Source organism: Babylonia areolata, chromosome 34 (genome assembly GCF_041734735.1).
Source record: "Babylonia areolata isolate BAREFJ2019XMU chromosome 34, ASM4173473v1, whole genome shotgun sequence".
Taxonomy (NCBI): Eukaryota; Metazoa; Mollusca; class Gastropoda; order Neogastropoda; family Buccinidae; genus Babylonia; species Babylonia areolata.
The window spans coordinates 7,811,329-7,825,464 of record NC_134909.1 but is presented as its reverse complement, the minus strand read 5'-3'; the positions used below and the strand labels follow the sequence as shown (position 1 = coordinate 7,825,464).

Below are 14,136 nucleotides of genomic sequence, written 5' to 3'. Positions count from 1 at the left end.
TGATTGTCTCATCACTTAATTAGTTTTTGTTTTGGGTGGGTTGTCTTCGCTGATGACCCGTTGCGCAAAACCCAAGGTGGAGAGCTAATAATGCTATTTGAGTTGACTGAACTGAAGGTTCTAGGTACTACAGCGCATTCCCTTATCATGTGTCTCATGGATGATATGCTCTTGTATGAAGTTTGGGTTGGGGTACCCAGCCCCATAGAATTGTTTAGTTCCAGATTATGTTGTCCCTCCATTTAGATGGGGAAACGTATGATATATGTTGATATTATATGGTGATATTATTGTGTGTAACTGTAAGTCTGGAAATGGGTGTAGAATGCATTGTTCTTATGTTGGTTTGCATTGATGTTTCCAGGCCATAGTTGCTAGAGCCCTTTTTAGTTTGTATTTTCTTTTTTTTTCCCTTTTAGTCAGTTTTTCTTTTAATTGACTTTTGAGTTAGTATTTTCCTTTTAGCTAGTCATTTAGTACAACTTTCCCACCCTTTAGTCTTAAGAGAGTGTTGAAACGAAATTAAAGTGAACAAAACCATCTTTCGGCCTGACTGTGTTTTCTCTATTTTAGTAAATCCTAATCTGTCTTTTCCCCGAACCTGACTCCCCTTATGTTTGGTAAAGACCATGGCTAATTCTTTATGATAAGAGCAGGGGGAGGTTTACATTGTTGTCTTTTTTATTTATTTATTTATCTATTTATTATTATTATTATATTATTATTATTATTATTATTATTATTATTATTATCATCATTACTACTACTACTACTTTTTTTTCTTTTTATTTTTTTTTTTTTTTTTTTTTTTTTATGGACGCTTATAGTTGACTTCATCAAGTTTTTGCGCCTTATACATATTATCATTAGTAGTAGTAGTTCTTTTTTATGTATTTATCTATTATTTATTCACCATTTTTCTTTTTTTCCCCTTTTTTTCTCAAGGCCTGACTAAGCGCGTTGGGTTACACTGCTGGTCAGGCATCTGCTTGGCAGATGTGGTGTAGCGTATATGGATTTGTCCGAACGCAGTGACACCTCCTTGAGCTACTGAAACTGAAACTCTTGTACAGCAGATACAGTATTCCGTTTGGCCCTGGTGATGATTTGGCCCTGGCTTTCTTGACCACTTTCTGTACTTCCTCAAGGGTTGGTGGTTTATCGCTGTTCTTCTCTGGCTTCCTGGGATGAACCAAACACTTGAGATTTAGTGGTTTCTTGCTTTGCGGATCAGAATACGTAAGTAAGTAAATGTATTTTTGTGTGAGTGCATGTGTGTGGTAAAAGTGAATTTAATGATATAAATTGTTTGTTATCAATTTTTGTCCAGTCTTTTTGTTTTGTTTTTGTTTTGTTTTTTTTGTTTTTTTTTTTACTAACTATTTACTACCTAACTTCTTAACTTACTTACTTTCAGTTATCAGGAGCTTCCATTAATATTTCAAGCTTGCATACTTAAAACTGAGACGTCAGCATTGGTAGTATCAGGACATTTATTCATTATTCCTCTAATCATTCATTGATTCCTTTATTCACTCACCTGTTCGTTTCTAATATTTAGTTTTTATACTCCTTATTAATTTAAGTCACTTACACTGAAGAAGCTCTTTGTAACACATCATACAATCAACAATGACTCCAAACAGAATATTCGTCTATCAACTGCATAACGACTGTGCCTTGGAAGCACTTCTGGGGGTACTTTTGTGAATATCGCGGTCTACTCCCTCCACACATACAGACCATTTACTAGACCTTAGGAAGAGTGACACTGAGAGTAACCAAACTCACTCATCATAGTGCCTCCCTTCTCCTCTCTAGTTCATCTCCATTTTGTCATTATATTTATTCACTCTACATTTGATATGTGTGTTCATGTATAATATAATATATGCACACATATGTGTGAGTATCCATGTGTGCATGAATGGATGTCAAGAACTTTGTGTGTGTGTGTGTGTGTGTGTGTGTGTGTGTGTGTGTGTGTGTGTGTGTGTGTGTGCATGCATTATATGGTATTTGCATATATGTACTTTGTGATTTCATGTGGATGTGTGCATGTCTTCCCATGGGGTGTGTTGTAAGGAAACCCACCAGGGGAGTAGATCAGTCTTGATTTGTATCATGCAATGTATTGCTGTCAAAATAAATCTCATGTAAATCTAACTAGTAAAAAAAAAAGCAAAGTTCTGTGTTTTTTCTCCTACAACTTCATAAGTTTTCAGAGGGGGGGTGGGGGGTGGGGGGAGGAGGGGGGGGGGGGTGATTTCAGTATGAGTACTTCCATCACATTTTATCAGACTGTTATTGATTTCAGCAATAAGACACAGCAATAAGATTTCAGCAATAAGACACAATCAATACTATGCACGGAGAGGAGGACTGAGAGAGGGTGAAAGGGGGGGAGCAGGGGAGGGGGGGGGGGGAGGATAAGAGAGAGATCTCATATAAATTATCTGTATTGTTTATAGCTCTAGATAGATAAAGATTAAATGTTGTGTTACCAACAGAAAGATAAGGCAGATCATTCTGCTTAAGATGCCACAAGTACCTGTCGTAAGTTTATTGGTCAAAACTTGGTGAACCTTTGTTCTCCAGTTGGTCTGAACCCACTGAGTCAGGCTGACAGTAAAATTCTGGATGTTCTTGGGTAATTGATCCTCAAGGTTATTAGTCCTTATCTGTAAAATTGGAAGTTTCTATTCATTTTTAACATATATAAAATCAGAACTAAATATTAATTTTTAGTAACAGAAAACTAAAATTACAGATTTCAAAATAGATTTTCAATAATTTTGACACCCTATTTTGCTTTGGGCCATATAGTATACCATCTGCACACACACACACACACACACACACACACACACACACACACACACACACACACACTGAGAATTTCACACTTACCAACAATGTTGACCTTGCATAAGATGCTGTCACAGTCATAAGTGTTACCATCAAAACTAGTTGCAGTAGCGATGCTGGTAAAAGACAGTCTGCTGGAGTTGGAAAAAATTGGCGTCAGATTGAAGAAAGCTGACAGTCCTTGGTTAATAATGCGACAGGAGGAATTACAAGTACCAATGCCTATAAATGCTGATGTCGTTGTCTTGTATGTCCAGGCCCCAGTTCCTGTGTACCCCTCGCAGACAAGAGAGAAGTCAGATCTGTCCTTCACCACATCCACACTTCCAGAGCCACAGTCCTTGATAAATGTACCTGTGAAATGATGTTGTATACTTGAACATCTTTTCGCAAAACTGAATATATATATATTCATTTTATAATTTAATCTTTGTGCGTCCGAAGGATATATGCAAATAAAGGGCCACACAAAAAAAGGAAAAAAAAAATCTGGTTCTGACAGCAGATTATGTCCATTGTTAAGTTTTTGGTTTTCAAAATGTTTAGGTCCTACTAATTTTTCAAGCCTATGTCAGAGCATAAATGGCATATTAGCTGCTGGAAAAAAGAGGGTGCTGCATAGGCACACAGAAGGGATGTGATATACTAAGGGACGTCACTAGCTGCTCCTACTTTTGATTTGTCAACAAAGTGGGGTTGTAGTTTGCACAGGACAGGAATCAAACTCCTGCCAGTGTGCATCAGTGGGTCATGTTGTGTAAATCGAAAATGAATTTTGGAGAGTTTGGAGAGAAGTCCTAAATATATATCCATGGAGACTTTTTTTAAATTTAAAAACAAGCTAGCCATACTTTAAGGGTATCTTTACCATAGTTAACCTCAGACCTGGATTTTTTACCCCTTGCAGCGAAGGTTATATGAGTTTTGTCAAGAAGACACTTGGAATCAAATTCCATATCAGGTCATCAAAATTACAAAAACACATAACTGGAATCCAGCAAAAACTAATGAAGCATTACACAGTAGAATCTGAGAAGAAAAGCTGACAAGTTCACTTAACTGAAGTTATAAGATCATAAGGTACAAGGGATTTTTATGTTTTGCATATCCCCTCTCCCAAGAACACACACACACTCTCACACACACATACACATTCACAAACACACAGTTTATGCAAACAATCAATTTGATCTTCCATACTGCATGAAAAAGGCATCACAACTATGAACAATAGTGCGATAACCTCCCATTTATGAGCAAATTCTTCTTCCTCTTCCCTGTCTTCTCATTAAATTGATTAATTCTATTTTCTGATTAGATTTTTTAACACCCTATGAATGTATAACAAAGTGTCACATCATCATTGTAAAAAAAAAAAAAAAAAAAAAAAAAAATAATAATAATAAAAATACAATATCAACTGATCTACATCTAAAAACAAACTCTAGTTTTGTACACAAAAAAAAGGTTGTCAACAGTGTGTGTGTGTGTGTTGTGTCAATAACACTAACAGTATTTCCCATCACATTATTTGTGATTTGTGCACAACTGAAACAACAAGTCTGTACTTATACATAATAAACACCATCTAAATTAATAGAAAACACACTCACACATGCACAAAGTAAGAGCTGGAGAGAGATGAAAGATGGAGGAAGTGTAGTGAGCAAACACATTACTGTTGGAAAACAATTCTAGAAACCAGTTTTGGGTAAACTGAACAAATCTGCCTTCAATATAAGCTATGTCTTGATTTCCAGATAATTACTTGCTAAAATTGTGAAGAAAGCTTGTACATTTCAAAATATTCATGTAACATTTGTAGATCTATCTATATAAAACTACCAAGTACCAGAATGAAGTCAAAAACCTAGTCTGTAAGTGTAATCACATCATCTTTTTTTTTCCCCCTCCTTTTTGACTCACTTGTGTAAACAGAGTGAGTCTATGTTTTAACCCGTGTTCAGTTGTGTGTGTGTGTGGTAACCTTTAACATTGCCATTTTCTCTGCAAATACTTTGTCAGTTGACACCAAATTTGGCATAAAAATAGGAAAAATTCAGTTCTTTCCAGTCATCTTGTTTAAAACAATATTGCACCTCTGGGATGGGCACAAAAAATTTTAAAAAAAGAAGCCAGATTATATGCAAACTGAATTTTCTGTTATATTTATATATTTTTTATTTTCTAAACGTGGCACTTTGATCTGATATTCTGACACAGCAACAAGAGCAGTCATTTTAATCATTTTTTGTTCAAACAGGAACTTCTTTTGCTAAGCATGGAAGTTACATTTCTGGTGCATGTCTTTGCTGCAGATAGTAAAAAAGGGAAATTAATATGTAATTAATGCTAGGGGGGTTCATTTGCTTTAAACTGGTCTTTCTCATCTTAAACATAACATTTTGAAATTATACTCAGTATATAAAAAGCTTGTGTGTAAATGTTGCAGTGTGATTGCAGCAATAGCCACCTCTCCTTTACCGATAGCCACCTCTCCTTTACCGCGGACTTAAAAAGAATTTTTAATTGCCCAAGATACACCAGAATAATATGATTTAAACAGCGTTCTCACTGCGAATACTGCAATCGATTTATCACCCTTTAAAAAAGCATGTTTAAATGTTAAAATTTTGAACGTCAGTTAAGGAGCCATGATAGTGTATTGGGTAAGACAGTTTCTACTCACCCTAACATGCGGGTTTTGAATCTGCCGTCAGGACTTCTTTTTTTTCTTTCTTTCTTTTTTTTTTAACCCCGAAGCTTTATAATAACAAATACAGAACACATTTTAAAAATATCACAAGTGAGTCTTGAAGGCCTTGCCTCTCTTGTTTTTTGTTGTTGTTGTTTTTACAGCCAAACCCTATCAGCTCTTCAGACATAGGCAGTAAATTATGTACAATGTTCATAGTTTTCATATTTCAACTAATACTTTTAATCCCTCAGTGAAAAAGTTTGTGCAATTTTACAATTCTAAAGCAAATGCTATGGTTTGAACTTCTCGATTACAAGAAAAACACATCTGTTCTTCAATGATTCAGCAGTCATACAAAACCTTTCATATATATACAGGCAATCAATGGTGTAAAATTTGAGCCTGAAACCACTTCAGTTTCACATCATGGAATTTAAAGCAATGAAAAAAAAAAATTTCTTTCCATTTCAGATCATGAAAGTATTCATTCCACTTGACAACTGCTGATGGAAAGTCTGAAACAAGAAAAATAGATGGAATGTTTTTGATTCCCCCTGAGACCACCATCCAAATTTTACTTTCCATAATGCAATCATGTGGGGACAACTTACAAATGTATGGTGTATCATGCCTCTGAATTGCTCAAGAACACACATGTTAACTGTATATATTGTACAAAAGAAAGTTTGTTTGACTGAGGTTTGGAAAGTGGTCTTGGAATTCTTCAAAAGCAAAGAAGTAATTATTTTCCAGATCAAACTGATGTATATTTATATTAAAAAAAATAAAATTCAATGGTAGTATTTATATGGCGCTGAATCTTGTACAGAGACAAATCTAAGTGCTTTCACACCAGTCATTCACAAGCATGCATAACTCTAAAACTGAAGAAAACTGAAGACAAGGAAGAGGTAGGGCAGGGAGGCTATCTTGTGAAGAGGTGGATTTTAAGGCCATACTTCAAAGCGCGGAGTGGGGAGACCTGACGAAGCGAAAGAGGAAGTTCATTCCAAATACAAGGTCCAGAGACAGAGAAAGAACGGCATCCAACAGTGGAGTGTTTGAATCTGGGTAAGCCAATCATAGAGAACGAGATGGAGTGTAGAGGTGAAGGCAGCCACAAAGATCAGAAGGGGCAGATTTTTTAATACATTTATAACATAGAGTGCTGATCTTATACTTTATACTGTAAGAGACAGGGAGCCAATGAAGATGTTGCAAAATTTGAAAATAGGAGTGATGTGCTCCGATCTTTTCTTTCTGAGGATGAGTCGGGCAGCAGAGTTTTCTATGCACTGAAGGGACTGAATGGATGAAGCAGGCAAACCAGATAATAGGAATATTGCAACATATGCTTTGATATTCCAAAAATACTATACAATGTGGTAAAATCAAAATCCATACTCTTCCAGAATCAACTGAAACTAACAAGCCAGACGAGTCATTTTTGTTATGAAAGTGAATAATACCATTATTACTTCTGATAATGTCTCCATTTAATTCCCAGGTAGTGAGGTACAAAGCCAGTTTATTCATCATTGAGTTATGTAATGCAGACTGTTCTGTAACCAACACACATGAACTTAATTTTATAGATCATGCTCAAGACATTTGTTTCCAGTTTTATGATCCATACAGTTCTGTTTCAGTGTTTACCTCCCTATGATAGAGACATTATCATCAGGTATTCCAAACACCCCCTACATGATGGAGATACAACACAGAAAACACTGACTTTGATTTATTTTCAACAGCCATTATTTCTGATGGATGACACAGTGAATAAAAAAGGTATGCCTATTTGAGGGCATTTCTTTGAAAAAATGTCAAGAAAAATATTTTAGATTATCTTTTCCGAATTATACGTCACACATTCAATGTTGGAGTCTCCCATTGGACCGACAGATGAGTAGGTAGGCAGGCTTATCTGTTGGTGTGTGTCCTCATATGGGAGAAGAGGCCTATTTTCGATGCGCAGCACTTCCCACAGGTGTTGCAAGGGAAAATGTCTCCAGAAGTTGAGCCCTGCTTCCTTCGCTCACGCTTCTCCTTAATGGCCAGCGTTCTCTTGTTTTCAAATGTCTTTATGCCACTAGAGCACAGCATCCTCCAGCGAGATCTGTCAAGGTCATCAGTTTCCCTGGAAGCGATGTCTATGTCACAGACTTCGAGGTTTGTCTTCAAGGCGTCCTTGAAGCGCTTGCAGGGTCTTCCAAGTTCACGGTGGCCTTCCTTCAGCTGGCCATACAAAAGCATCTTCGGGATCCTGCTGTCTGTCATGCAGACAACGTGTCCTGTCCAGCGTAGCTGGCACTTGCCTGACCAGCACAGGTGGCCTGACTGATGTGTTTTGTCTTAGAAGTACGAATTTGATATGTCCCGAGAGTATCTTTTGCCGTCTGAATCAGAATGTTTGCAAGCTTATCATTTATGACGTCAATATCCGCATCAATTGCGTCATTTAAGTGAGTAAGCTCAGTGTTAGACATACAAGAGCATCTTCAGGATCCTGCTGTCTGTCATGCGGACAACGTCCTGTCCAGTGTAGCTGGCACTGGATTAGCAGGCTTTCGGTGCTGGGCAGGCCACTCCTCTCTAGGACCTGGAGGTTGGAGACCCTGTCTTGCCACTTTATGCCAAGGATCTTTCGTAGGCATCTCTGGTGAAACTGCTCAAGTTGTTGAATATGACGGCGATAGGTCATCCATGTTTCACAGCAGTACAACAAGGTGGTCAGCACAACAGCTCTGTAGGTTTTGATTTTGGTGCTGAGCCTGATGCCTTTGTTGTTCCACAGCCTGTTGTTGAGTCTGCCAAAGGCAGAGCTGGCCTTGGCAATGCGCAGCGTCACTTCTGCATCAAGGGCTCCATTGCTGCATAGGGTGCTGCCCAGGTAGCAAAACTTGTCAACTGACTTGATCTGTGTGTCATCGATCTTGACTGCAGATGGGGGGGGAGGCACTGGCGTTCTGTGAGCTAGCTGGTTGGTACATGGACTCAGTCTTGCTGAGGCTGATGGTGAGTCCAAAGTGCCTGCAGGAGGTTGAGAACCTATCCATAATGAACTGCATGTCCTCATGGGTGTGTGCAGCAAGAGCACAGTCATCAGCGAAGAGGAACTCTCTCAACAGTGCCTCAAACACCCTGGACTTGGTGTGGAGTCGCCGCAAGTTGAAAAGTTTGCCATTTGTGCGAAACTGAATGCAGATGCCCCAGTCACAGTCTTAGAAGGCGTCAATCAGCATGGCAGAGAAGAGAATGGAGAACAGTGTGGGTGCCAGGATGCAGCCCTGCTTCACTCCATTTACCACAGAGAATGGATCCGACATGTCAGTATTTTCCTGTACCCTCACCTGCATGCCATTGTGGAATGATGCAATCAGCTGGATTTGGCTCTCTGGGCAGCTGAACTTTAGGAGGATCTTCCACAGACCACGGCGGTTCACCATGTCGAAGGCCTTAGTCAGGTCTACAAAGACCAAGTGGAGCTCCTTGTTCTGCTCACGGCACTTCTCTTGCATCTGGCATATGGCAAACACCATGTCACATGTTCCCCTGCCTGAACGGAAGCCACACTGTGCTTCAGGGATGACTGTGTTGGAGACATGGTCGACCAGTCTGTTCAGTATGATGCAGGTGAAGATCTTGCCGACGATGCAGAAGAGAGAGATTCCACTGTGGTTATCGCAGGATGTTTTGTCTCCCTTCCGTTTGTGAATGTGGACAACTGAAGCATCCTTGAAATCCTGGGGGACCTCCCCTCTCTCCCAGATAGACTGGAACAGGGCAGTCAGCTTGTCTGTCAGCACCTTGCCTCCATACTTGTAGATGTCAGCCTGGAAGCCATCCGCTCCTAGTGCTTTTCCTGACGTTGTCAGCTTCAGGGCCTTCCGGGTCTCAGCCTTGGTGGGATGGGTAGCTAGCGAGCCATTGACTGGTAGCTGTGGGAGGGCTGCAATTACCTCGTCAGATATGGGCGAGTCCCTGTTGAGGAGGATGTTGAAGTGCTCTGCCCAGCAGGCAAGGATGTCTTTCTTGTCTGTCAGGAGGGTGGTCTGGTCCACGGCTCAGACAGAGGTTGATCCTGTGACTCTCGGCCCATGCACAGCTTGGAGACCATCATGGAAGGTCTTCTTGTTGTGAGCATCAGCAGTGGACTGAAGCTCTTCGGACATTCTCTCCCACCAGGTGTTCTTCATCTCACGCAGCCTCTTCTGTACAAGTTGCTTGGTTTGCAAGAACTGGTTCTCCTTTCTCTGGCAGTCTTCATCGGAAATGTGGTCCTGATGCCGTATATGCAGTGTGTTCGGGAGCTTGAAGATTCCAGAGTCGTTCGCATCAAACCAGTCTTTGTGGCTCCTCTGTACAAAGCCGAGTGTGTTAGCTGCTGCTGTGTACACAACATCTCTAAATGTGCTCCTTACCTCTTCTACATCAGTCAATGCAGGAATTTATTGGAGAGCTGCTTGGATTTGCTGCTGCAGCATGACCTTGGTGATAGGGAGGCGGTGATGTTCACCTTCCTAGGGGGTTTCTGCCTGGCTGGTTGGAACTTGCGTGCAAGTTTGATGTTCATCTTGCTGCGTACCAGGCGATGGTACAACCAACAGACTGCTCCTCTCATGCAGCGTGTAATGGAAACACCCCCTCTTTCCCTCTGCTGGACAATCACATAGTCCAGCATGTGCCATTGCTTGGAACGGGGGTGCATCCATGTGTTCTTGTACTTGTTTGCTTGCTGGAAAAGGGTGTTGGTGATGGTCAGTCCATGCTGCGTGCAGAGCGAAAGCAAAAGCAGTCCATTGGAGTTGCGCTTGTCAGTGCCATGCTGTCCTTGGGCTTTTGGCCATGAGGAGAAGTCTATGCCAATGCCGGCATTGAAATCCCCAAGGATGATCAGCCTGTCCTTTCTGTCTACCGCTGAAATGGTGTGGCTGAGCTCCTTGTAGAAAGCTTCTTTGATGTCATCAGGGTTGGTCATCGTCGGGGCATAGCAGCTGATGACTGTGGAGAAGCGATCCTCGGACAGCTTCAGACGCAGGGTCATCAGCCTATTGTTTATCCCACGTGGAAGGCTGTCAAGCTGTCGAGCAAGCTTGTTTCGTATGGCAAAGCCCACGCCTGAGGTTCTTGGGGTGCCATCTGGCTTCCCAATGCAGTAGAAGGTGTAGCCCCCTCCAACTTCCTCCAGTTGGGTTTCACTGGCAAACCTGGTTTTGCTCAGGGCTGCAATGTCCACCTGGTAGCGATCAAGTATTCTAGCAATGAGCGCTGTGCGCCTTTCTGGTCTGTTGTCTCTTGTCTAAAAGGGTGCGAACATTCCAGGCACCCAGAGTCAGGGCATGACTCCTAGTAGTTTCCTTCTGTTCTTTTCGACCGCTAGTGTTGGATGTCCAAGTAGGTGCGGTTTCCTACCATGAACCTGGCGAGGCAGGCTTTGTTTAGGGATCCTTTATCTCCCCTTCCACATGTGGGGAGAGCAGTGCTGTCCCTGAAAAGGGCTGCTCTGACACTGTGGGAGGATATGGGCGCCACATCTGCCCCAGTCTACGGTGGACGACCATCATCCCACAGCTGCCTGTGTGCAGAGTCGTGACTAGGAACTGCCAGCAGCATCCTCTGCCTGTCCCCGTTTCCACTTCTCCATCGCTGCAGGGCTTGGGAAAGCTGAGTGTTGAAGGGCAAGCTTGTTCCGACATTAGCCTGGTTGCCTGACCAGCACAGGTGACTTTTTTTTAGTGAGGAGGAGTTGTGCAGTCCCTTCCCCACTCTCTCGCCTACCGACGCTCACAGTCCCACAGGTGCAGATACCGCCACGTGTAGGACAGCCTCGGCAGGTGCAGTTTTTTTTCTTCAGAGCTCCGTCTCCTAGGAGGACTTCCAGCCAAGGATAAGAGCTCCCCCTGCCCTTTGGTCATCCTCTTCCACCTTCTCAGCCGTTGGGAAAGGTTACCTGATCCGTCGTTGGGAGACTTCACATGCGGCAGGTAGTACTGGGTTACACTGGTACCAGTAGCAAGGGCTATGCCCCTGACTTGATCCACAACATTCGATAATAGCATTCTAACAACAGTTTCAGAAAGCTGGTTTCTACACACAGCTTGTTTGAAAGCTTTACTAACTGGGCACTTCGAGAAACATCTCGTATGTTTTTTTTAGTTTTGAAAGACTGCTCTGCCCAGTGACGCATTGCTCGAAGAGACTGACCAGTAAAAAAAACAGTTCAAAATCACATGTTGCACAAAACACATCCAAACCATACATCTGATGTGAACTGAAATACATCCATTGCTCTTCTTCTTCCTTAACTTGTGAAGCCACAGAAGAACTCTTCACCAGATTCCTCCAGGTCTGTCGATTGTGTGTTAAAGCCAGAGCCTCTGCTAATGGTTTCCTGACCATTCTGCTGTTGTAAGTCCATTGTTTTCTGTCTTCCACTCTGTCTCCCTCCTGCAACAGTTCGTTGTTATTCATGACTTTCATGACCTCGCGACCCCGAATAATTATCACTGTCAAGGTGAAGGTCTTTTGCCACATTAAGGAACTTCACTTCCGGAGCTTTCAAATCAGCAAGAAAATAGATTACAGGAGTGCGTGGCATACAACGTGGCTTCCAAACTTTTTTACGGTCTTACATCTCTTTTTGTTCAGAATGGCTATTCCGAAGTGTGCAAAGTGGGAACACGGTGACAGTATAACATGTTTTTGTGATGGAAAAGCCGTAAAATCGTTTCCGAATCCATCCAAAGTAGCTGATTCAAATTGGACTGAAGACATGTGTTTGTGGCCAAACATTTCGTACGTATGCTCCTGTCACACTGTGTGTGTGTGTGATTTGATCAATGTTTTAAATGAGCAGTAATATCCAGTTAAGTGTAGACATAATCAAGATAATCGTCGACCAAACAACTATAGGTATAGATTGATTGACTTGTAGAAATTGTCTTCATTGTATATTCTTAATGGAAGAGCAGGGAGAGATGACAGAATTGGAATGTTCACTAGTAATGGCTGTACTGTGGTCAACTACATGATTGGTTCCCCCTTTTTGTTCATAAAAATAACAGATTTTACTATTTCCCCATTTGATGCTTTATTATCTGATGTACACAGCCTGTTGATCTTGTCTCTGGCTACTGAGTGTCACATTGAACCATAAAAATAATACTGATACGGCTGTCATACTGTGTCATGAAAAATGTGCCACATCAAATTTAACAGGTCAGAATGAAATAATACGAAAATGGGAACACGAAAAGGCTGCTTCTTTTCAAGAAAATTTGTCTAACACTGAGCTTACTCACTTAAATGACGCAATTGATGCGGATATTGACGTCATAAATAAGCTTGCAAACATTCTGATTCAGACGGCAAAAGATACTCTCGGGACATGACAAATTCGTACTTCTAAGACAAAACACATCAGTCAGGCCACCTGTGCTGGTCAGGCAAGTGCCAGCTACGCTGGACAGGACACGTTGTCTGCATGACAGACAGCAGGATCCCGAAGATGCTTTTGTATGGCCAGCTGAAGGAAGGCCACCATGAACTTGGAAGACCCTGCAAGCGCTTCAAGGACACCTTGAAGACAAACCTCAAAGCCTGTGATATAGACATCGCTTCCTGGGAAACTGATGCCCTTGACAGATCTCGCTGGAGGATGCTGTGCTCTAGTGGCATAAAGACATTTGAAAACAAGAGAACGCTGGCCAGTAAGGAGAAGCGTGAGCGAAGGAAGCAGGGCTCAACTTCTGGAGATGTTTTCCCTTGCAACACCTGTGGGAAGTGCTGTGCATCCAGAATCGGCCTCTTCTCCCATACGAGGACACACACCGACAGATAAGCCTGCCTGCCTACTCATCTGTCGGCCCGACGGGAGACTCCATCATCATCATGACAAAACACAGAGATAGTTGCAGTTGGTTTGATTCCAGATGCAAATGAAGCCGATCAGAATATTTTAAAGCTAAACACAGAGTAAAAAAAAAAAGAAATTCTAGTAAAAATAGACACGCTCGAAAGAGTCAGCAAAAGTTACAAGTCCGTTTTAAAGAAAGCAGAAAAGACGTGGAGAAAAAAAATGGCACAGAGAACTACAAAGTTTACGCAAAAGCAGTTCAAGAGAACTATGGAATAGAATTAAAAAGAAAAAGAAAGCATCATGTCCCATAAATTTAGAAGACATGTTTCACCCTTTCAGCAACCTTAACGTTAATGATAATGAACATATTGACAGTACAACGGCAATGCATATTATCAATTTAGAGGATAATGATGATATTTTAAATGCATGTATTACTGTAGATGAAATTACTTCAGCCATAAAAAGAATGAAGAAAGGCAAAAGTGCCGGTGAAGACATGATTCGTAATGAATATATCATAACAGCGTTCCTTTGCTAACAGATACATACTGTAAATTATTTAGCAAGATACTGGACGAAGGTGTTTTACTAGAAAAATGGGTATCCGGCTTGATATTGCCATTGTATAAAGGCAAAGGTGATACACTTGACTGTGATAATTATAGGGGAATAACTTTGCTCAGCTGTGTTGGAAAACTATTCACTA

The 14,136-nt window shown here is 41.2% G+C and overlaps 1 long non-coding RNA gene across 1 annotated transcript in view; it reads right to left on the bottom strand.

The window, feature by feature from the left end:
• Positions 1-3,074: 3,074 nt before the first annotated feature.
• LOC143277308 (uncharacterized) overlaps positions 3,075-14,136 on the bottom strand; it is a 50,622-nt gene continuing 39,560 nt past the window's right edge. Inside the window, exon 3 of the long non-coding RNA XR_013053723.1 lies at positions 3,075-3,222. This is a non-coding gene — a long non-coding RNA (uncharacterized LOC143277308). The remainder of the gene's footprint in view (positions 3,223-14,136) is intronic.